A 26,833-nucleotide genomic window follows, 5' to 3' on the forward strand; every position below is an offset into this window, starting at 1 on the left:
TTTTTAAGATTTTTACTTAGTATAAATATGTGATGTTTTATAGATATTTCCTTGTATTTCATTTCTGTAAAAATAACTTTGTGTTTCAGTATTTTTTAATTTATTGAGATTTATTATATAGGCCAACACAAAATCTATTAGATGCTAGTACATATACCATATCCATTTAAAAATAATTATATTTTGTAATATAAGGCCAACTAAGTCATATATTATATTTTGTAATATAAGGTCAACTAAAGCATATATTAAATAATCCTATTAATCAGATTTCATGTTTTTATTAGTTTTATCAAACCCTTCCATTTCTTTTTTCCCCCAAACTATATTTAGGTCCCATGATCTACAATACTGTTAATTATAGTGTTCCAGGCATTCAATATTCTGATTCCATTGTATCCATTATCAAGATTCTTCCACCAATGTCCCAAGGTCCCCTTCCCTTTCCCACCAACTTTCTTAACAAATTTTTGGGGGAGTTTCTTTGTTTATTTTTGGCACCGTACCTGGAAATGTTCAGGGCAAACTCTGATTTTGTTTGTTTGTTTGTTTTTGCTTATTTTGGATCACACCCAGTGATGCACAGGGGTTACTCCTGACTTTGCACTCAGGAATTACTCCTGGCAGTGCTCAGGGGACCATATGGGATGCTGGGAATCGAACCTGGATCGGTGGTATGCAAGGCAAACACCTTACCTGCTGTACTATCATTCTAGCCCAACAGGACTTACTCTTGGCTCTGCATTCAGCGACCATACTGGCAGTGTTTGGGAATCATACATGGTACCAGGGATCCAACTGTGGTTGGCCATGTACAAGATAAGCACCCTACACAACTTCCTATCTCTACAGTTCCCCAATTTCTTTTTTTATAATTTTGCTTTTATTTTTGTTTTGGGGACATACCTGAAAATCCTCAGAGATTACTCCTGGCTCTGCACTTAGAATAACTTGTGGCAGTGCTTAGGGGACAATATGGGACGCATGAGATGGAACCATGCTCAGTCGTGTGCAAAACCAGACCCAACATTCAACTCCATAATAATCTTATTTTTTTAATTTCTTATAATTTCTTCATGTGTTTTGTATCTCTTTCATCAGACACACATAACAATATTTTATATCTTTCTGATTATTGTTGTAGTTTAGAATGTATAACTTTATATTTTCATAACTTTGACTTGAAATTGTATTTGATGTCTATATAGCTCCCCAGGATTAATATGGTTCATCATCATGTTTTTAAAAGTTTACGAATCTGAATATTTTAAGATCTCAGAAAAAGAGTGATGTAGATTTCCAGACCCAGGGTCATGTCTGGACCCCCTGGGATTGAAGGGCTCTGCCACAGGAACAAAAGCAAACAATGTCAGAGAAGACTGTTAGACTAGTACTGAATTTACTCCTGAGCTCCTGGGTTCTTGAAAATTGTATGAAAATTTTGCGTATGGATGGCAGAGAAACAGTGCAATGATATGGCACTTGCCTTGCATTCACAGGACCTGGTTTTGATTCCAGCACACGATCTGGTCCCCAGAGCACCACCAGAAGTGATTCCTAAGGTCAGAGCCGGGGGTAAGCCTGAGCAATGGGAGAGCTGCCCTCAAAAAAATAAACAAAATTTACATACAAAACTCAGATGCTTAGTAGTTTATTGTTCAGTATAAGTATGTGGTTTCAGTATAAGTATGTGTTTTCAGATCCTTCCTCTGTTTTAGCTTTTTATTTTTAATTTTTATTAGTGAAACACCATGAGGTACAGTTGTAGACTTACAAATTTTGTGCTTGGGTTTCAATTATACAATGATCAAATACCCACCAGTGCTGATTCTCCACCACCACGAATCCCAGTATCCCTCCCATCCCCCATCCCCTCCTCCCTCCCTGCCTCTGTGTCAGGGCATTCCCTTTTGTTCTCTCTCTCTTTTTGGGCTGGAGCAATAGCACAGCGGGTAGGGCGTTGCCTTGCATGCAGCCAACATGGCCGACCCGAGTTCGATTCCCCCGCCCCTCTTGGAGAGCCTGGCAAGCTACCGAGAGTGTCTCGCCAGCACGGCAAAGCCTGGCAAGCTACTTGTGATGTATTTGATATGCCAAACACAGTAACAACAAAGTCTCCAATGGAGACGTTACTGGGCCCACTCAAGCAAATCAATGAACAATGGGAGGACCGTGACCGTGACCGTGATTTACAAAAGAGGCATTGAGTGGCAATCATGTTTGGCCTATAGTCTACTTTCAGCATGCTTCTCCCATCCTGGGAGGATCCGTCCAACACCCTTTATTTGGTGCTCCCTTCTGTATCTGAGCTCCCTTTTCCTCTAGCATGTGTGGCTGGCCTCCAAGCCATGGAGCAAAATTCCTGGTACTAATCTCGGCCACTCTTGGGTGTTAGTCTACAATTTTGTTACTTTATGTTCCCCAGATGAATGCAATCTTTCTATGTCTATCCCTCTCTTCCTGACTCATTTCACTTAACATGGTACTTTCCATGTAGTACCACTTGTATGTAAATTTCATGACTTCATCTTTTCTAACAGCTACATAGTACTGCATTGTGTAGATGTACCAAAGTTTCTTTAACCAGTCATTTGTTCTCGGGCACTCAGGTGTTTTCCAGAATCCGGCTATTGTAAACAGTGCTGCAATGAACAAGTGCAGATGTCACTTCGACTATACTTTTTTGTCTCTCTAGGATATAGTCCCAGGAGAGGTATTGCTGCATCAAATGGGAGCTCAATTTCTAGTTTTTTGAGAATCGTACATACTGTTTTCCAAAAGGGCTGAGCCAGTCGGCATTCCCACAAGCAGTGTAGGAAGGTCCCTTTCTCCGCACATTCACGCCAGTACCGGATGTTTTTGTTCTTTTGGATGTTGGCCAGTCTCTGTGGTGGAGATGATATCTCATTGTTGTTTTTATCTGCATCTCCCTGAGGATTGATGATGTAGAGCCTTTTCTCATGTCCCTTTTTGCCATTCGGATTTCTTCTTTTAAAAGTTTCTGTTCATTTCGTTGCCCTATTTTTCGATGGGGTTGGATGTTTTTTTCTTGTAGAGTTCAACCAGTACTTTATATATCCTTGAAATCAACACCTTATCGGATGTGTATTCTGCGAATATCCTTTCCCATTCTGTATACTGTCTTTGTACTTTGGTCATTGTTTCTTTTGAGTTGCAGAAGCTTCTTAGTTGAAGATCGTCCCATTTGTCTATCTCTGTTTTCACTTGCTCGGCCAATGGCATGACATCTTTGAAGATACCATTAGCTTCAATGTCATGGAGGGTTTTGCCAGCTTTGTCTTCAATGTACCTTATGGATTCCGGTCTGATGAGAGGTCTTTAATCTATTTTGATCTTACTTTTGTCCATGGTGTTAGGCAGAGATCTGAGCCCATTTTTTTGCATGTAGCAGTCCAGTTTTGCCAGCACTATTTATTAAAGAGGCTTTCCTTACTCCACTTCACATTTATTGCTCCTTTATCAAAGATTAGATTATCATATCTTTGAGGGGAGATGTCAGTATATTCAACTCTGTTCCATTGGTCTGCAGCTCTGCCTTTGTTCCAGTACTATACTGGTTTAATTATGATTGCATTGTAGTAGAGTTTGAAGTTAGAGAGGTTGATTCCTCCCATTTTCTTTTTCCCAAGAATTGTTTTAGCTATTCGTGGTGGCTTATTGTTTCATATTAATTTCAGGAGTATTTGTTCCATTTCTTTAAAGAATGTCATGGGTATTCTTATAGGGATCACATTGACTTTGTACAATGCTTTGGGACATATTGGCATTTTGACAATGTTAATTCTCCCGATCCATGAGCAGGGGATATCTTTCCATTTTCTCGTGTCCTCTTTTATTTCTTGAAGTAGAATTTTATAGTTTTCATTGTATAGGTCCTTTACTTCCTTGGTTAAGTTTATTCCTATGTACTTGATTTTCTGGGGCACAATTTTGAACGGGATTGTTTTTTTATGTCACTTTCTTCTCTCTCACTGCAATAGGAAAGCCATGGACTTTTGTGTATTGATTTTATAGCCTACAACTTTACTATACAAGTCTATTGTTTCTAGGAGTTTCTTGGTAGAGGTTACAGGGTTATCTAAGTATAGTATCATATCATCTGCGAATAGTGAGAGCTTGATTTCTTCCTTTCCTACCTGAATGTACTTAATATCTTTTTCTTGCATAACGGCTATTGCAAATACTTCCAGTACTATATTGAACAGCAGTGGAGAGAGTGAGCATCCTTGTCTCGCCATGATCTTAGAGGAAAGGCTCTGAGTTTTTCCCCATTGAGGATGATGCTTGCTTTATAGCCTCTCTTTTTAACCAACTACAACATCACTTTTCTTGTCCTTATGTACCAGTTCCAGATTATGCATCCTAGTCCTGAATGTTTCTGTTTGTGATTAACTTGTATTTTGAAAGCATCATGGTATAAAAGGATAGTTGATAAGATTTCTGTCATCTTAATTTTATGAAGATATATTTTTGATCCCGAATTCTATCTTGCAGTATGCCCCATGTCACTGAAGACGAATATGAACTAAATTTTTAGGAGGAGGGGTGCCCTGTATATGTCTATTAGGAATATCTCTTCCATTTCTTCTTTTAAGGTCAGTGTTTTTGCCCACTTGGTCTATACAGAGGAGTATTAGAATTTCCTACAACTGTTGTGTTACTATCATGCAGTTAATATCTTTCTTCAGGTCTATTAGCAGTTGTATTACATATTTTGGTGGCCAGTAATTAGGTGCATTTGTTTTAGAAATGTGAGTTCTTTTTGATGTATTGATTTCTTGATCATTTAGAAATTACCAGTTATAGCTTTTTAAGATTTTATTTTTTCCAAAAGGGCAATGGAAATGTTAACCAAGAGGTCACCTCACCTGGAAATGGAGCAAGTAGAAAGTCTGAATTGTGGATGTTTGCCTGCAGAAAAAAGCAGAATTTGGATGTGGAGGCTGCCTGGCCACAAGTAGATAGAAAGGTGCCATGTTTGAACTGAAATACTGAAGTCAATACGTCCTCTAGTTAACCGATTACTATATGATACTTGATATTCTTTAGGATTATTCAGAAACCTGAGGCAGAGAAAATAGATTGACTAATGGCTGGAGATGGAATTAACTGGGTAAATATTGTAGGCAGACAAAGAAATTCAAGATGATAGTTTTAGTATACTTTTAGAACTTTGTCACAAATATTTAAATGTTATAGGAAGCTACAGAAAAAGCGATAAGAGATTAACATTTTGTTCAAAAGTAAATAAAAGCTAGGCTGTTTAGGGTGCATTTAGGCTATTTTGAGGTATACAATAAGATATATAAGTGAGAAAGCCACAAAAAGACTCTTGTCTTCAGAAACTCTCTAGCTCATTCACCAACGTGGTTTGGCGCGAGCCTCAGGCAATCACAAGCTAACGTCCAAGCCCACAAAGCTGTGCAGAGAAGCTATAAATGAAAACCTCAAAGAGAGAAGAGCAACAGTATTGGCCGATGCCGCAGAAGCTGGGAAAAGTGTTCACAATGCCTCCCTGTCCTTCGCCAACTATAAGACCAAGATGACTGCTCTTCGACGTCCTGATGGATCTATCACATCTTCCATAAAGGCAATGAAGAAGGTTATCCATGGCTTCTACTCGTATTCTTTCAATAGCTATGTCCACCTGCCTGCATATCAAATTCCACAGGATGCACATGTCATTCCAGCATTCTCCCTTCCAAAATCCGACATGCCATTTCACTGGTAAAGAAGCATACAGCGGGGGTATGGTGCCACCAGCATGTCAATCTGTACCTGTGAGGTGAGTGCATCAGCAGCTTGATAGCGCCTTCAGACTTCCAGATACCCCAAAATTGCTGCTGTGCCTTTGGTCAGACCCCAAAAACTTGGGGCAAAGTTAACCAAGAAAGTAAATGGCCAAAAGTTAGGTATGTGGGAAACACACCCACAAACCACCTCCATCTCAGCTATATAATTGGAGGCATGGCCTCTCTGGTTCCTGATCAAGCTGCTTAACGACCATGATCCCAGAGACTCAGAAACAAATCTTGGAACCCAGCGGCTTTTGGCAGAAATGCATCTGGACCCCATCGTAGATTACTGTTGCCAGGCCACACCAGGGAGAAAAGGGTGTTGTCTCTCCACCTGCTCCCCCTTGGCGGCTCAGTGGCTGTCATCCTCCAGAGGCCATTGGACAGTCAGGTCTGGGCCCGCAGTGATGAAACTTTTTTGGCCTCTCAGGATGGGGGTTGAGCCAGTCCTGGTCTCCCCGTCCCAACGTGACCCCAAGTCATTGCCCACAAATGGCCTCTCTGGCTCCTGATCAAGCTCCTCAACGGCCATGATCCCAGAGACTCAGGAGCAAATCTTGAAACACAGTGGCTTTTGGCAGAAATCCTTCCAGATTTAAGTGTCACAATTTCGGAATTTCAAAATCACGTGGCCCTACTGCAACCAAGCGACATCATATGTTATTCATAACCAGCAATAGAACACAAATTGTCTACTGTTGCCTTTTCAGCAGATCTGAGTGTTGGGGTAAACTCTCAAATAATAATGGTGGGTCTGGTGTCAAAATATTGAATGTGTTCAAAGTAGAGAGAGAGTAATGTGGAAATCATCTGCCCCACAGGTAGGGAAAGGGTGTGGGAAGGGGGTGTACTTGGATTTTTGGTAGTGGAGAATGGGCACTGGTGAAGGTATGGGTGTTTCATTGTATGACTGAGACTTAGATCCGAAATCTTTGTAACTGCTCTCATGGTGATTCAATAAATCAAATTATAAAAAATGAAAAAAGTGAGGTGGAGTTCATGCACAATTTAATCAGCTAATCAGTGGCTGAATAAGTAGCAGTACTCCTACACAAAAAAGAAGCATACAGCATCTGATCCAGACAAGGTCAGAGCCAAACACTTAAAGAATATGATGCCAGTACTCATCAATACACTGGCTTGGCTCATCAAAGGCCACCTGTCTGAATGCAAAATTCCATCCCAATGGAAAACCAGTGGAACCATTCTGTTGTACAAGGAAGGGAGACATCCACGATATCAACAACTATCTCCGGATCTACCTGTTGTCCATCTCTACAACTTGTTCACTCAAGTCATCCTGAATAGGATTCGCAGAACACTAGACAAAGAACAATCATGTGAGCAAGCTGAGTTCAGAAAAGGAATGAGCATGATCGATGATATACACACGGTGACAAAGCTCATTGAGGTTTCAAGAGAATTCAAGATGCCACTCTGTCTAATGTTCATCAATTTAGAGAAGGCCTTTGATTCTCTTGAGACTGAAGCAGTCACCGAAGTCCTAGCCAAACAGGACATTCAAACTCAGTACATCAGTATCCTCCACAAGCTGTATTATGGATTCACCACCTGGATCTCACCATTCAACAAGGAAGTTATCATTGAGGTAAAGAGAGAGGTTAGGCAGGATAATACCATTTCACCGAAACTCTTCAGTGCCACCCTCAAGAGTGTCATGTGATGACTAGAATGGGAAGGAATTGGAGTGAAGATAGACGATCGACAACTGCACCACCTCTGCTTCTCTGAAGACATCATTCTAATAACACCAAATATTAGCCAAGTGGCACGAATGCTGACTGACCTTGATCGTGAGTGTGAAAAGGTCGGACTGCAGCTGAATTTCAGGAGGACAATGATCATGAGAAATGAACTAGTTCCTGACTTTCCATTTGCTCTCAATGGAATGAACATCTCCGAATGCAGCAGGTACCTGGGTCGAGAACTCAACATGAGGAATGACTTGGCATCAGAACTGCACAGGAGGAAGAGAGCAGCGTGGCATGCCGTTAAGAGCATCGTACAAGTTAAGTGGATGAAAAACCTCTGACTCCAGGCACATCTTTTTTGACTCCACCATTCTTCCTGCAGTAACATATGCCTAAGAGACCTGTTCCATATGAAAACTGGATGAGCACGCTATTTGGGTCTCCCAAAGAGGAATCGAAGGAGCTATGCTTGGAGTATCACGCTTCACTCAAGTGAGAGAAGGAATCTGGAGGTCCAACCGCCATCAATGATCAAGGATCAGGGATGCTGCCTCATTTGCCAAGGTGTCGAAGATAAGATGAGCCAGACACATAATACAATTTGGAAATGACCACTGGACTAGAGCTGTTACTGACTGGGTTACACAGGACGTCAAAAGAACACCTGGCCACCCACCTATGAGATAGTTGGAGTTCTTCCTCAAGACCACAATATATGGTTTGATGCTTTTTGTGTTCCTGGAGCGAGGAGATGCCATTGGGCTACACTAGCACAGGACAGGGATGAATGGAGACATTACTGGCACCTGCTCGAGCAAATCGATGAGTAACGGGATGACAAGTGATACAAGTGAAGTGATATATGTCAGAGTTAGTGATTACGGAGGAGGATGATTTAGTTGTGGGTGATGAGAAATTCTGGTGACTTTTTATTGTGAGTGATTTGTAGAATATAATGTGTAAAGGTGCTCAGGGAAGAAAAATCTGTTAGGGATGTGTAATTTTTAGTTGAAATGTTTTAGGATTATGATGGACATGAAAATATATAACTGTATAACAGATGCCAACATCTTTGAAAATAGTGGAAAAGTGGCTTGAGAATGATTGAAATTGGAAAGGAAAAACATTGTTTTACAGCTTAAGAGGAGTGAAGGATATTAAATAAAGATGAGAAAACCATGTCTAAAATATTAAAGAAATCAGGGATATTCTAGTTCACTTTCATGGACCTAGTATAAATCAGTTGTGGGAGAACAAGGAAATGTCAGCTGATGGATACATAGGGGAATCAATGTTCATGAACTAAAAGGTTCCAGTTAAAGGATAACATGATGGAGAATGTAATCCAGAAAAAAAATTGAACATATGAATTCTTAAGGAAAAATTAATTTGTGATGGACATTTAGCTCAGTGATTGAAGACCTGACTTACATATAGGAGGTTTTGGTTTTTTATCCAGGCTCTGCAAAATAGAAAAAATTATTTAGAGGTTAGGGTGTGAATTAGTTTATTAATGAAGTTTGAAATACTGTGAGCATGATCACGATCACGACCATCCTGTTATTTGTCGAGTGCCTCGAGCAGGGCCCCAGTAATGTCTCCTTCATCCTAGCCCTGAGATTTTTAAGAAAGTGCTATAATCAAGGCTCTTTAGGAGAATGAGACCCATCATTGTTACTGGTATTTGGCATATTGGGTACGCCACGGGGAGTTTGCCAGACTCTGCCGTGTGGGCAGGTTACATTCGGTAGCCTGCCAGTTTGTCCAAAGTAGGAATGAGATAATAAGATGTCATAATAAGATGTCATTATTATGACAACCGCATTCGCGGCAGTGCGGTTCCGGGAGCTGGTTTTTATAGTCTCCGAGTCTTGGCCGTTGATGGGATTACATGGCGCCAGGGGGCCAGTTGGTGGGTGTGACCCCCGCCTACTGGGATTCAGAGGATCTGAGTGGAGGATGCTCAGCCCCGATCCGAGTAGGCTTGGAGATCTCAGCCCCGGGCGAGACCCGCTTGCCTTTTTCCTCTGCCGGTACCTTCAGGTGTGCGGAGAGTGGTCTCAGCATGGTGGTGGCTGGTCCTGGAGGTCTTCGGCTGCCAGAGCCCTGGTCGGGGTGGGGAGGAAAGCTCAACCTGCTCCCCTCCAAGGGACCCCAATGAGGACAGCCGGGCACGGGGACAGGAGACTGCACTGTTCTCTGTTGAAATACTGCATGTGCTATAAATTATACTTTTGAAGAACACTCTTTTACTGAATCAGAGTTTTCTCTCCTCAAATTATTCACATTTCTTGAGATACCTGACATTTATTTCTGTCCTTACTAAGGCCATTCAGTAAAAATCAATGAATTAAATTGAGTGACATTAAGAATTCAATTTTCTAATATATTTGGAAATAGATAACTCATTCAACCTCAATGAAAATGCATTCAGACTATACGTCTTAACCTGATTTCAAATTCTCAATTTTTATTCATAACCCTCATTATGTAGTATAATATTTAGCACCTGAAAAATTATTCCCACCCTAGTTTTTTGTGGTTTTTTTTTACTACTTTTACTACTCTAAGTTGCCTATCTTAGACATATTTTGAAAAATAGACAATTTTTTTATTAAAAAAATTTTTAATAGTGAGACATCGTGAGGTACAGTTGCAGACTTACACATTTTTGTGCTTGGGTTTCAATTATACAATGATCAAATACCCATCCCTCCACTGGTGCCCATTTCCCACCACCACGAATCCCAGCATCCCTCCCACCCCCCATCCCCCCAATCCCACCCTGCCTCTGTGGCAGGGCATTCAGAAAAGGAAGGGAACACCAAATAAATGTGTTGGGAGGATCCTCCCAGGATGGGAGAAGCATGCGGAAAGTAGACTATAGACTAAATATGATTGTCACCCATTGCCTCTTTTGCAAACCACAACACCCATTAAGAGAGAGAACGAAAAATAGACAATTTGGATATAATTTTCTTATGCTATTTTAAAATTATATTACTTTTTTCTGTGTTATTAGTTTATAAAAGTGTAAATATTTTTATATTTTTAGGGAATAATATCCCTATATGGGCTGGTGTGATAGCACAGCACATAGGGCGTTTGCCTTGCATGCAGTCGACCTGGGACAATTCAGGTTCGATTCCTCTGCCCCTCTAAGGGATTCCGGCAAGCTACCAAGAGTATCCTGCCCACATGGAAGATCTTGGCTAGTTCCCCCATGGGGTATTTCATATGCCTAAAACAGTAACAAGTCTCACAATGGAGACATTACTGGTGCCTGCTCGAGCAAATCAATGAACAACATGAGGACAGTGCTACAGTGCTAATATCCCTATATGACATACGGCCACAGTTATAGTAACCCTGAACTATTGTCCGTGGGACCCTTCACTACTACTCCTATTAGGTAACCATGGTCCTTTTGTAAGAGTCTAAAGATATATTTCCATTAGACACTATACATTCGTTTTCTTTGCTTAAGCACTATTTATCAGTGGAATCACCTGATATTTGTCTTCCTTTTTCTGACTTATTTTACTTAGATGATAGCTACCAGCTCCATCTATACTGTAGCAAAAGGCATGCTGTCATCTTTTCCTGTAGCCAAGTAGTATTGGTGTCTATAGATAACAGTTTATTTATTCATTCATCTATTATTGGGTACCTGGGTTGTCTGTAGCTCTTCAACATCAAAAATAATGATGCACTGTACATAAGTGAGCATATATTTTTGAAATTAATGTTTTTGTGTACTTTGGATAAAGAGAAATAGAAATGTTAGATCATATGGTAGTTCTACGTTTAATATTTGAGAAATTTCTCTACTGTTTTACATAGGCTCTGAGAGCCAGTTTATTTCTACCAACAGTGAACTAAGAATCCTTTTCTTCAACATCCATGCAAGCAGTCATTTGATCTGACCTTTTTGATGTAGTTCTTTTTTTTGGTTTCAGTGTGTTATGTATCTTAGATATTAGCCATTTGGGTCAGAAAAATTCTGTGTGTATGAATATTTTTCCCTTTCAGTAGAATAATTTTCTATTAGTGGACAAGCCTCACGCATGAAGGAACTGTCAGAGGAACCCAGTTGTGCGGGACCTGGGGCGTAGATCTCCAAACCTGCTAAGATTAGGACCGGGGCCTCCTCCACTCAGATCCCCCATCTTCCAGTATGTAGGTGTTACACCCACCAACTGCCCCCAGTGCCGTGTAATCCCATCAACACCCAAGACTCAGAGACTATAAAACCCTGCTCCCGGAAAAGAACAGTGCAGAGTCTCCGGCCTCCATGCCTGGCTGTCCTCACCGGGCCCTCTTGGAGGAGGATGGGTTGAGTTTACCTCCCCACCCCGAGCAGAGCCCCGGCAGATGAAGACCTCTGGTTCCAGCCACAGCCATGCTTAAGACTACTCTTCACACGTTTGGAGGAGCCTCACGCATGAAGGAACTGGCAGAGGTACCCAGGTGTGCGGGAACCGGGGTGTAGATCTCCAAGCCTGGTCGGATTGGGACTGGGGCCTCCTCCACCCAGATCCCCCATCTTCCTTTATGTAGGTGTTACACCCACCAACTGTCCCCTGTGCCATGTAGTACTATCAATGACCAAGACCCAGAAACATCTTATTATCTAGTCCTTACTATGGAGAACCTGGCAGACTACCAAAAGTATCCTGCCCACACAGCAGAGTCTGGCAAACTCCCTGTGGCATATTCAATGTGCCAAAAACCAGTAACAATGATGGGTCTCATTCTCATGACCCTGAAAGAGCCTCGGATGTGGCAGTTCTTAAAATTTCAGGGCTAGGAAGAAGGAGACATTACTGGGGCCTGCTCAAGGCAATTGATGAACAACAGGATGACAGTGACAGTGACAGTGATGTTTTCTTTATAGAGCAGAGGCTGTTTGGTTTGATGTAATCCTATTAGAAGCATTATTTCTGTGTTTATTTTCTTGGAATGAAATAGCCAAAGACCCCAATGAAGAGCAAATTATGGATTGTTTTGCTTATATTTTCTCCAATGTTTTTTTATGAAATTTAGGTCTAACATCTAAACCTAATCCGTTTTGAGGTAACTTTCATTTGTGGTGTCAATCACTGACTTCAGTTTCAACCTGCTGTATGTTACTAACCAGATTTTCAAGCATAACTTACTGGAAAGGATTTTCTTCACACATTTTCTATTCTTGGCTCCTTTGTCATAAATTACCTTTATATGTGTGGATTTATATCTGGGCTTAAAATTCTATCTGATTGGTCTTATTGGTTTGTTTTTACTTCTATGGATTTATAGTATATTTTAAAGTCAAGTTAGGGGTGGCTTCTCTCATTATTTTTCTCAGGATTTTCTTGACTATTTGGTGGAGTTCTGTAGCTCCATACAACTATTAGTAGTATGTATTCTATACCCTTGAAAAATGCCATTGAAACCTTGAAAATGATTATAATAAATGTCTATGTTTTTGGTAGGATGTTAATTTTAGCTTGTTAATTCTATCTTCGTTGTCTACGCACCAATATCTCATTATGATGAAAGAGAAATCGAGAAGTTCTACATGGAGCTAGAGAAGTTCTATAAAGAAGAACACACATTCTACAAGATCATTGTGGGTGATTTTAATGCCAAGATAGGAACGAGAAGATCAGCTGAAAAACTTCACATCGGGACCCATGGCCTAGAATGGAACGAACAGGGTGAGAGACTGTCTGAGTTCATCATGTCGACCAAGACCATTCATGGTAACTCACAGTTCCAGAAGGCAGAATCTAAACGATGGACATGGGAGTCTCTCGGTGGACGATTCCACAATGAAATAGACCACATCATATTCAATCGACGGTTTTGCCTGACTGATGTCGCTGTTGTCCCAAAATTTCGAACGGGATTGGACCACCGTCTCCTTCGTACAAAATGCTACTTCACAGAGTGGGGAGAAAGGGCTGCAAAGTTCAAAAAGAGAACTCCCAGAATGACCACCAACTGGGAACTCTTTGGTACTATTGCGGCAACATGGGAAGATCCCATTGTTGACAACATTGACAAGGAATACAATTGACTGGTTCAGCAACTCCATGAATGTGCGAGGAACGCCAAGAGAGAGATAGCCACAAAATATCGCCTATCTTCGAAAACTCTTGAGCTAATTCGCCAGCATGGTTTGGCGCATGCCTCAGGCAACCGCAAGCTAACGTCCGAGCTCGCAAAGCAGTGCAGAGATGCGATCAAGGAAGACCTCAAAGAGAGAAGAGCAGAAGTACTGGTAGATGCAGCAGAAGCCGGGAAAAGTATTCGTAACGCCCGCCTGTCTTTCGCCAACTATAAGACCAAGATGACTGCCCTCCGACGTCCTGATGGATCCATCACATCCTCCAGAACGGCAATGGAGAAGATTACCATGACTTCTACTCAAATCTCTTCGATAGCCATGTCCACTTGCCGACATACCAAATTCCACAGGATGGATACGTCGTTCCCAACGTTCTCCCTTCTGAAATCCGACACGCCATTTCGTCGGTAAAGAAACAAACAGCACCCGGCCCAGACAAAGTCAGACCTGAACACCTGAAGAACCTGCCGTCAGTACTCATCAATACACTGTCTCGGCTCTTCACTCGCTACCTGTCTGAATGCAAGGTTCTGTCCCAATGGAAAACCAGCAGGACCGTACTACTGTTCAAGAAGGGAGACATCCATGACATTGGCAACTATCGCCTGTTCTGCCTATTCTCTGTCATCTACAAGTTGTTCACTCGAGTCATCCTAAATAGGATTGGCAGAACACTAGATGAAGGACAACCATGCGAGCAAGCAGGGTTCCGCAAAGGATTCAGCACCATCGACCATATCCACACGATAACCAAGCTCATTGAGGTTTCTCGGGAGTTCAAGATGCCGCTCTGTTTAACGTTCATTGATTTAAAGAAGGCCTTTGATTCTGTTGAGACGGAAGTGGTCATTGAAGCCCTAGCCTATCAGGGCATTCAAGCCCAATACATCAGGATCCTCCGTGAGCTGTATTGCGGATTCACTACCAGGATCTCACCATTCTACAAAGAAGTGATCGTTGATGTCAAGAGAGGGGTGTGGCAGGGTGATACCATTTCACCGAAACTCTTCAGTGCCACCCTCGAGAACATCATGCGACGACTGGAATGGGAAGGAATGGGAGTGAAGATAGATGGTCGGCAACTACACCACCTCTGCTTTGCTGATGACATTGTTTTAATAACACCAAATATCAGCTAAGCGGCACAAATGCTGGCCAACTTTGACCGTGAGTGTGGAAAGGTAGGACTACAGCTGAATCTTACGAAGACAATGTTTATGAGAAACAGCCTTGTTCCTGACGCCCCATTCGCTCTCAATGGAACGACCATCTCCGAATGCAACAGCTATGTGTACCTAGGTCGAGAGGTGAACATGACAAATGACCTGGCACCAGAGCTGTGCAGGAGGAAGAGAACGGCTTGGAACGCCTTCAAGAACGTCGAAGAAATAGCTAAGAGGACGAAGAACCTCCGGCTCCGGGCACATCTCTTTGATTTCACTGTTCTTCCTGCATTAACATATGCCTCAGAGACCTGGGCCCTACGCAAACAAGATGAGAACGCTATTCAGGTCTCCCAAAGAAGAATAGAAAGAGCTATGCTTGGAATATCACATTTCACTCAAATGAAAGAACGAATCCGGAGTTCTGACATCCGTCGACGATCACGGATCAGGGACGCTGTCTCATTTGCCATGGTGTCGAAAATCAGATGGGCTGGTCACGTAATGAGATTTAAAGATGACAGCTGGACTAGAGCTGTTACCAACTGGATTCCACGAAATGTCAAAAGACCACGTGGCCGCCCACCTTCCAGATGGTCAGACTTCTTTGTCAAGATCATGAACGATCGGTTTGAGTCCCTTCATATTCCCGGAGCGAACAGATGCCATTGGGCTACACTAGCACGCGACAGGGACAAATGGAGATGTTACTGGCGCCCACTCGAGCAAATTGACGACTAACGGGAAGTTAAGTCATTAAGTGATTAAGTTAATTTTAGCAAAATTTATTCTTCCAAACTTTAAATTTTTTTAGATTATTCTTCTAAAAAGAAGAATAGAAAAAAATCCAAACTTTAGATTTTTTTTATTACTTGTCGTCTATGTCTTTTTATTTTGACTTAAAGTTTGTGCGTGTGTAATTTTCCACTTCTTAGCTAATTCCTAGGTACTATATGAAATCTTTTTAAATTTTTTCTTATTATGCCATTGTAAATGAAATTTTCATTTAAATGTCATTCTTATTTTATCATTGTTTTAATTTGTTATACAAAAATTTTGCATATTGTTTTTGTAGCCTTTCAATTCATTATATTGGTATATTGTCCAATAGTTTCCTTCGTTGAATCTTGAGATTTTTTATGTATGTTATCATATTATAGAAATGATAAGATTAATCCTTAGCTTCAAATTTAAAACTCTGTTATTTATTTTACTTTCCTAATTGCTGTGGCTAGGCTTATTTACTATGAGAACAGAGATGAGAGCTGACATTTTTGTTTCATACTTGATGTTAAAAGAAAGTGTTCACTGTGGGCTTATGGCATATGGTTATTTCCACAGGAAATGTGGAGTTTGTTTATGCTGGAAGTGTGTAGGCTGCTTTCACTGAAAGTAAAGAAATATCTTACCCAGTCAAAGATTCATCGGTATTAGGGGCTCAGTGTAGTAAGTTGTATCAGGATGTTTCCATATACCACCTTCTGTAAGCCAAGATGATCTATTTTTTCACAAATAAAGTCCTAATTTAAAAATTTGTTTTGTTTAGTTTGGAGACCATACCTAGTGGTGCTCAGGATTTACTCCTGGCTCTGAGCATCTGCTCTAAGTCACTGGGGATCATATTGGATGCTGTGGGTCTAACCTGACTAGTCCGTGTACAGAGCAAGTGCCCTACCCACCATACTGCAGCTCAGCCCTCCCCCAACCCCAATTAATTAATTTTAACAGTAGATAATCTGTAAGGATGGGAAATAAACTTGGTATGTAATTCAGATTACTTATGTCATCATGCATTTAAAAGATAAAGGCCTCTTTCAGGAAAAGTATTGATGCCTTTAGGTCATTAATAGAGAAGTTGTGCTAGAAATTTTAACCCCTGAGCTTGTTATTTTTCCCCAATATTTTATAAAAGTGATATTAAGAGAAAATAATATACTAATAGTTATTAGTTTTCAAAGAATGAAAATATCATGTTTCTAAGTAATAATGATCAACAGTATCCATTATGGATAGTTTACAGATTTCTATTGACACATCATGTTGTCGTCTAGTAATGTTCTCTGTATTACCAAAAATAGAGTGAAGACTTTACTCAGACTTGCCAATAATTGAAACTCTGGAATCAATTTAGAAAAATCACCCTTAATATGCTGTCTTTTGAGAACTATTCTTGCAATCAAAATCTGTTTTAGAATTCTCCAGATAAATAGTATTTTATAATAGTATATATATGCATATATTTATATGCATGTATACATTAAGTATATAGACAGCACACGAGATGGTCTTATAACCAATATACTGCTTAATTTAGCTAGCATATACACATATCCAAGGTAAGATATTTGTAAGTGATTATCTTGTGTGATTATGGAGCTTACACTCTGTGAACTAGAGACATAAGCATGCCAATGCTTCAAATTTCCAGTCAAGTACTAAGGCTGAGACTTAAGGATAATGCATCTCAATGGTAAAAGTCTCAGTCTAAGAGCAGAAGAACAACACTTCAGTAAATAGTCAGTCAGAGAGACCAAGTTTAACCTTCCCTGATTTTTCTTCTATTCAAATTTTCAATTAATTATATAATGCCTAGTTCCATTTAGTAAGGTAATCTGCTTTACTCAGTACACCAATATAAATATTAACATTTCTCATCTGGAAACATATGCACAGATATGCACAAAAAATACTTAACCACGTGGTTATCCCTTGACCCATTTAAGTGGATACATAAAAGAAATGATCACATAGCAAAACCATACTGAAAAACAGGAAACTGGGAGGCAGCTCATCACCTAACCTGAATCAACACTGTGTAGCCATTGTGATAAAGCATCATGGTACTATAATAAAGAAAAACTCTCTGACCAGGTCAGAAAATAATAGCGATGGATGAACCACCATATATATGTTCAGCTAGTTTTTGACAAAGCATATGGTAGTATAAAATTGAATAAAGACAGCCTTTCCAACAAATGGTGCTGGGATCATTGGATTGCCAATGCAAGAAAGTAAAATTAGATCCATATCTCCTAGATTGCACAAAAGTCAACTAAAAGCAGATCAAAGGCATTGAAGTCAGACCTGAATCTATAAGGTTTAATGTTGCTTGGTCCAAACTCTATGGAAAACATTATGGAGGGTACTCAATAAACTCAGAATTGAGCTCCACATTGAGGAAAATACAGACAGAAAGCTCCAATACTTAGACCTCAAGGGAATCTTCAATGACCTGATGCCATTGGCAAGGGGTACAGAATCAAAACTAAACAAGTGGGACTGCATAAAACTTGAAAGTTCCATATGACAGAAGAATCATGGGCTAAAACTAAACTACAGCTGAGTAAGAGAAAATATTTGCACTCAACAATCAGATATCCAGGATGTCTAAAGTACTCACAAAGATTATATACATATATGCATATATTACAAATCTATATACATACGTGTATATATATATATATATATGTGTGTGTGTGTGTGTATATATATGTCCCACCAAAATGGGTAGTTGAAATGAACAGACACTTCTCTGATACAGATCAACAGATGGCCAAGAGACGCATGATAATATGTTCATCATCATCATTTAATTTTAGAGAAATTCAAATCAAAACAACAATGAGATACCATCTTACACCAGTGAGAATGACACATATCAAAACTACTGGGAACAATCTGTGTTTGTGGGAATGTGGTGAAAAGAAACTCTTATCCACTGCTGATGGGAATGTTTTTTGGTCCAACCTCTAAGGAAAACATTATGGAGGGTACTCAGTAATCTCAGAAGTGAGTTCCCATATGACCAAGCAATTTCATTTTGGGTATCCCCAGGACAAAAAAACATTCATTCAAAACAACATATGCACAGTATTATTCATTGCAGCACTCAGTGAGATAGCTAAGGTTTGGAATCAACCTCGATGTTCAACAATAGATAAGTGGATCATGAAGATATGGTATATATACACAATGGAATTCTATACAACTGTTAGGAATGATGAAATCATGTAATTTGCAGAAACATGATGGAACTTGAAGACATCATATTAAATAAAGTATTCCAGAAGGATAAACAAAGGATGATTTATCATTCATATGCTTATTTTGAATAACTGAAGGAGGGAATGCAATGTTTTAAAGGGGGGATGTCCTCATCATTCTTGACTCCAGAGTACAGGGAGGAGAAGGGAACAAAGAGTGGAAGGGTTGGGGAGAAGAGACAGATGAAAAGCATCAGAGGCCATGAACAGAGAACCCAGTTGCAAAGGTGATATTAAGGAATGATAGAGCCAAACATCAAAACCAGAGTCAACAGCTCTGAAATCAAAAGACCCACATACCTAGCTTTTTCTGCCGGTTTGCTCTTGAGTGAGGTTCATCCTGTCTTGGGTGAGGCTCATCCAAGTGTGTGTAGAGTGGCTTTAAGCATGGCAACAGTTGGGTTCTGGAGGTTTTTGGCTGCTGGTGTTCTGCTTCGGGTGTGGAGGGAAACTCAAGCCGCCCTCCTCCGAGGTGGCCCCGTGAAGACAACCTGGCATTGGGGGTCAGGGCATTCTGCCTTTTAAAATATATTTGAGATGTGTTTTTCCATGAAATTCTAGTCCCTAATTGGCTGTTATTAATTTTATATGTATTGAAAGTACAAATAAGTGACAAGCAAGACAGTGGATACCTGTTCTTAAAACTTTGAAATACACAGCAGAATATAAAAGCTATTCCACAGATAACTAATGATTCTTCATAGACATCTCAGTTAAAACACTCATCTATCCTTTCAAAAATATTATTGAACCGAAAAGTGGTTAATGGGATGGACAAAGTAAGCTGGCAAGGAGTACAGAAAGTCATGTGTCTTCCAATATCAACCAGTTTGTGTCTGATTTAGTATTTTATATCTTATATTTGTGAAAAATATTTACTTGACTATAAAACAAAATATTATTAAATAACAAATAATCCACACTGTTATCATGCTAGTTAGCAGAAATATCACTTTGATTTACATATATTTTCAATCTCTAGTAAAGTTATATTGCCTTGAATTCTTCATGCATTGTATTACAATGTTAAATATGCAGAGTTGTCCAAAGTGTCTTAATTGCTATGGTTACCATGTTGAAGATTGATTCAAAACAGGGGCAATGCATCCTGTCTCTGATTTAAGGAAAAGTCACAGAGAGAATAGCTCCAAATAGTCTGTGAAGATGGTTCATTAAAATTAAAATTCCAGCCATTTTTGTTTGTTTTCTGTTAGACTTGCTTTTATATTGAATATTCCTCATACTACCTTGACTAGAAACTAGAAGTATTATGTTGTGATTTTTATTAATATTACTTATTATTAATATTATAATCTTTTAACTCCTTCCTTTATAGTAAATTGACAGAACTTAAGCAGTGTTTAATTATTGCCTTTCCTGACTATACATTTCTATACATTCTCTTACACATTTGTAACATAACTAATAGAGACATGCGCTTGAATTACTTTTTGAAAAACAAATAAAATTCTATTATACAAGGAGAAAATATTCTGAATCAGCGAGAAAGATAAGAATTATTCAGAACATTCAAATCCACTGAGAGAGGGAAAGAGAGAGAGCAAGAGAGAGAGGAGCAAGAGAGAGAGCGAGCACAAGAGAGCAAAGAAGAGAGAAAGAAGAAAAAAATGCCTTCCATGGATGGAAGTAGACTATAAGGGAGGAGGAGGGAAACTTGGCACATTAGTGGTGGAAAATGTGCACTGGTGAAGGGACAGATGATGGAACATTGTATGGTTGAAGCCCAATCATGAACAACTTTGTAACTGTGAATCTAATGTTGACTCAATTTAAAAAAGAATAGCAGTTTGTATTTTTTTATAGATTTAGTTTCACATAAATATATGCTACCGTGCCTCTGTAGCCACATGTGCAACCCTATTGTGTCCACAAGGAGCAAAACAGTTATCATGATAACAATTCAGAAGCCCATAGAACATAAAGAGTTACAGGAAATTTTTTTCAAAATACTTTTCAAAATGTATTCTAAAGCTGGTTTCTTAAGGTTATGAAATTTAAAATGCCCTGTTAAAAGAATTCAGACTACATGACATAATCTTTCTGGAGATACTAAATTTAAATTTGCCTTCTTGAAAGTATATATACAGAGTATTTGACAGCAGAGGACTCACGAATATTTGAGATGCCTTCATAGACAATTTACGCAGGGTTGTATACTATTAATTAATTTAGGTGCGACAGCTATGTAGGTTAAAAGAATTTAAGGTTAATCACTTCTTCAAACTGTAGAATTTTTTTGCTACTCCTGGACTTAGTGTCCATAGGCTTAATCCATTTTACTGTAGAAAATGAACTAGTACCATGCTATATGATGCTTTCTAAGCTGTGGGTTTTTGTGTGTGTATGTGTGTAGGGGTGTGTTTTTGATGCGGTTATTCGTGATTTTATTTAAGCAAGCATTGTCTTAAAATGTTTAAGGTTTAAGAAGAAGACTCCCAGAACAACCACCAACTGGGAACTCTTTGGCTCTGTTGCAGCAACATGGGAAGATGCCGTCATTGACAACATTGATGAGGAATACGATCGAATGATTCAGCACCTCCATGATTGTACAAGGAATGCCAAGAGAGAGATAACCACAAAAAACCGTCTTTCTTCGAACACTCTTGAACTTATTCGCCAACGTGGCGTGGCACGTGCCTCAGGCAACCACAAGCAAACGTCCGAACTGGCAAAACAGTGCAGAAAAGCCATCAAGGATGACCTCAAAAACAGGAGAGCAGCAGTACTGGTAGATGCAGCAGAAGCTGGGAAAAACATTCGTAATGCCCGCCTGTCCTTCACCAACTACAAAACCAAGATGACTGCCCTCCGACATCATGATGGATCTATCACATCTTCCAGAAGGGCAATGGAGAAGATTATTCATGAATTCTACTCAGATCTCTTTAATAGCCACATCCACTTGCCCACATACCACATACCACATGATGGATATGTCGTTCCCAATGTTCTCCCTTCTGAAATCCAACATGCCATCTCGTCGGTAAAGAAACAAAAAGCACCTGGCCCAGACAAGATCAGACCTGAACACCTGAAGAACTTACCATCAGTACTCATCAATACATTAGCTCGACTCTTCACACGCTACCTGTCTGAATGCAAGGTTCCATCCCAATGGAAAACCAGCAAGACTGTACCACTATACAAGAAAGGAGACATCCACGACATTGGCAACTATCGCCCAATCTGCCTATTGTCTGTCATCTACAAACTATTCACTCGAGTCATCCTGAATAGGATTAGCAGAACACTAGATGAAGGACAACCATGTGAACAAGCTGGATTCCGAAAAGGATTCAGTACCATCGACCATATCCACACAATAACCAAGCTCATTGAGGTATCTCGGGAGTTCAAGATGCCGCTCTGTCTAACGTTCATTGATTTAAAGAAGGCCTTTGATTCTGTTGAAACGGAAGCGGTCATGGAAGCCCTAGCCAATCAGGGCGTACAAACTCAATACATCAGGATCCTTCGTGAGCCCTATTGCGGATTCACTACCAAGATCTCACCATTCTACAAAGAAGTAATCATCCATATCAAGAGAGGGGTTCGGCAGGGTGATACCATTTCACCAAAACTCTTCAGTGCCACCCTCGAGAACATCATGCGACGACTAGAATGGGAAAACATGGGAGTGAAGATAGATGGTCGGCAACTACACCACCTCCGCTTTGCTGATGATATCGTTCTAATAACACCAAACATCAGCCAAGCAGCACAAATGCTTGCGGACTTTGACCGTGAGTGTGGAAAGGTCGGACTACAGCTGAATCTTATGAATACAATGTTTATGAGAAACAGCCTTGTTCCTGACGCTCCATTCGCTCTCAACGGAACCACCATCTCCGAATGCAACAGTTATATATACTTAGGTCGAGAAATCAACATGATGAATGACCTGGCACCTGAGTTACGCAGGAGGAAGAGAGCGGCTTGGAATGCCTTCAAGAGCATTGAAGAAATAACTAAAAGGACAAAGAACCTCCAACTACGAGCACATCTCTTTGATTCCACTATTCTTCCTGCATTAACATATGCCTCAGAGACCTGGACCCTACGAAAACAGGATGAGAACACTATTCGGGTCTCTCAAAGAGGAATCGAAAGAACTATGCTTGGAATATCACGATTCACTCAAATGAGAGATAGAATCCGGAGTTCTGATCTTCGTCAACGCTCAAGAATCAGAGACGCTGTCTCATTTGCCAAGACATCAAAAATCAGATGGGCTGGACATGTAATGAGGTTTACAGACAACCGCTGGACTAGAGCCATTACTGATTGGATTCCACGAGACATCAAAAGATCACGTGGACGCCCACCTATAAGATGGTCAGACTTCTTCGTCAAGACCCTAAATGATCGGTTTGAGGCTCTACATGTTCCTAAAACGAACAGATACCATTGGGCTACGCTAGCACGCAACCGGGATGAATGGAGACGTTACTGGCACCCGCTCGAATAAATCGATGAATAACGGGGATTAAGTGATTAAGTGATAAGTGATTGTCTTAAAATACCAGAGAGCAAATAGTTGGACTCTGTGGATATAACATCTCAATTTCAACTCTTCAATTATACCATTGTGAAGTAAAACATACATAAACAAGGTATGGCTATCTTAAAATAAAAAGTTAGGTATAAAAATAATTTGCTAACCAGTTTTAGTTTCCAACTGTAATATAAATAGCTCATTTCGATTCTATATGAACAATATATGACTCTATATGAATAAATATGTATATATAATAAGCTATTCTATATCACCTATGTACTATACTCTATATTTTCTAATTCTATAGAATATATTCTACATATAATATTAGTGAATCATATATGTTCTATAAAGTATATAATAATTAATATTATATATAGAATATAGGGATATATAGGATACAGCATGTCTACTATAAAAATATATTAGTTATTGTGATGTGCCAGCCCCTTTTTTCATACTTTGTTACTTGACTTTTCAATCTCACTCCCCATACATACCACTCTATATCTTTATATATGTATATCTTTTCATTTGTCTTATTTGTTCTATATTTTTTCTTCCTACTTTTTGCTTACTTATCTATAAACTGTATTCTGTGGGGCTGGAGCTATAGCACAGCGGTAGGGCATTTGCCTTGCATGCAGCCAACATGGCCGACCCGAGTTCGATTCCTCCGCCCCTCTCGGAGAGCCCGGCAAGCTAACGAGAGTATCTCGCCCGCACGGCAGAGCCTGGCAAGCTCCCCGTGACGTATTCGATATTCCAGACACAGTAACAACAAAGTCTCCAATGGAGACGTTACTGGGCCTGCTTGAGCAAATCGATGATCAACGGGAGGGCCTTTACTTTTATTTTTTTTACTGTATTCTGTGATATTCTCAATATGATACAATATGCTTTAATTTATGTCAAACAGCTCATTTTACTTAAGTGTATTTCACAACCATTTTCTTTTTCACCTTGTATTATCATCAGCATAAGATTAATAAATTGGTCATTAAATTGTTATAAAATCCATCTCAAGGGGCCTGGAGAGATTGTGCAGTGGGTAGGGCATTTGCCTTGCATCCGGCTGACCTGGGTTTGATTCCTAGCATCCCATATGGTCCCCTGAGCACCGCCAGGAGTGATTCCTGAGTGAAAAGCCAGGAGTAACTCCTAGGCATCGCCGGGTGTGACCCCAAAAGAAAAAAATATCCATCTCAAGATAACAAGATAAATTATTATCTAATAATCAGAATTCTTATTCTTCATAAATGATTCAGAGAGCCTTTTAAAATATATAGTTATATTTTGTATGGAAGAGATGTTAAGAGTAATAGTGAGGGCAAAATTGGGGAAAGGAGATGTGGATACTGAGGGATGCATGTGTCTTCCCTATCTACTCATTTTCTCCAAGACCAGAATGAAATATATTCAATATTTGCAAGGTTTATATAAGATTGGTGAAGGTATTTACCAGGTAGTATTATATACTGAGTACTGTAAGGTTTGTTACAAATTGTTAACCTAATCTGTTAATTTATTACCACCAGCTGCAAAGAATAAAATAAGGGACTTGATATAATGCTCTCCTTAATCATAAATCATAAACTTTCCTCCTCCCACAACTCAGTTGCTTCAAATACTTTTGAGTTTGTACCAATTTTCCAGAGAACAAAGTTCTCAGGAAATAGGGTTCAGGACTGAAAATTATAGGGAAAAATCCAGAACATAGAGAGGCCTCAAATGGCCTGGTAAAATTGTGGGACAATTCAAGCAGACAAATCTCAGTATTAGCACATTGCATGCATGAAAGAACACAACACATCAGTGGGCAATTCTTTATCACAAAATTTCCTGGGATATACTTTTCAGAAAGGCTTGAATTAACTTTATTCATGTTTTGTCAGTTCTAATAGTATGCACATTTCAGGAATACAGTTTCACACTTTTATAAATATATATACCAAATGAGATCCATCACAAAATTTCTGGTACCTTCAGTATTATCAGAACAACCTCCTCCCCCCATTCCTATTATCCCTGTCCCCTTCTGTTCTGATACAACAACCATTTTGTCAGCATAAACTGTGGGTTTTCTTCTGCTTTGTTGTTCATATAATTTATTTCTTCATATTGTTCATATGAGTGAAATCATCAGGTATTTGTCTTCTATTTATTTATTTCACGATCACGATCACGACCATCCTGTTATTCGTCGATTGCCTTGAGCAGGCCCCAGTAACGTCTCCTTCGTCCTAGCCCTGAGATTTTTAAAAAAGTGCCATATTCAAGGCTCTTTCAGAGTTAGGAGAATGAGACGCTTCATTGTTACTGGTATTTGGCATATTGGGTACGCAACGGGGAGTTTGCCAGACTCTGCCATGTGGGCAGGTTACATTCGGTAGCCTGCCAGGTTGTCCAAAGTAGGAATGAGGTAATTATTTAATATAATTATTTCACATTTCTTCCATGTTATTACAAAAAGCCAAATTTCATCTATTTCATTGGAGAGTAGTATTTTCAGTACGTATGTGTGTGTGTAAACATATACATGTATATATTTATCACATTTCTTTCTTCAGTTCTCTTTTTATTGGGACAATTTGGGTTGCATCCATTCCTTGGTTATTATGAACAGGGGTGATAATAAATAATCATGATACTTATATTTGAGGAAATAAAAATCAAAACCAAAATCAGATATTACCTCATCCCTATGTGAATGATCTGTATCAAAAAGACTAGAAACAAATGTTGGTAAGGTCTTATAACTATTTGTGGGAATAAAATTGTTGTAACTTTTATTCAAGACCGTATGGATGTTCCTCATAAAATAAAAGGCTAACCCATGTATAATCCACCTCTGAAGAATATGAAAACTCTCACTCAAAAATATATGCAAACATTTATTGTATTGTTATTAAATATGAGAAGTAATGACTTAGCACAGCCAGTAGGGCGTTTGCCTTGCACTTAGTCGACCTGGGTTTGATTCTTCTGCCCCTCTCGGAGAGCCCAGGAAGCTACTGAGAGTTTCCGAACTGCACGGCAGAGCCTGCAAGCTCCCTGTGGCGTATTAGGTATGCCAAAAATAATAACAACAAGTCTCACAACAGAGACGTAAATGGTGCCCGCTTGAGCAAATCGATGAACAACGGGAGGACAGTGCTACATGTATAAATTAACTATGAAAACTGATAGTCAACATGGGTTTATCTGTAGAATATATGTGGAATGGTAGACCAGCACTTGCAAAATCTCTCTAAGAAAGTCCTCTTATGCTCCAAACTCTATCAGATATTGACTAAATCTTTTTGCATGTTTACATCCCAACAGATTATAGAAATACTAGATTTCAATATGAGTAATTCCAATGTGCTACATGAACACAAATGAGCTGAATATATTTTTAGTCAAGCAATGCTTCTGGGAATAAGTTATACTTGACATGATAATTGAACAATGTATGTTTTAGTA

The sequence above is a fragment of the Sorex fumeus genome, unplaced genomic scaffold (assembly GCF_029834395.1).
Source record: "Sorex fumeus unplaced genomic scaffold, SorFum_2.1 ptg000058l, whole genome shotgun sequence".
NCBI lineage: Eukaryota > Metazoa > Chordata > Mammalia > Eulipotyphla > Soricidae > Sorex > Sorex fumeus.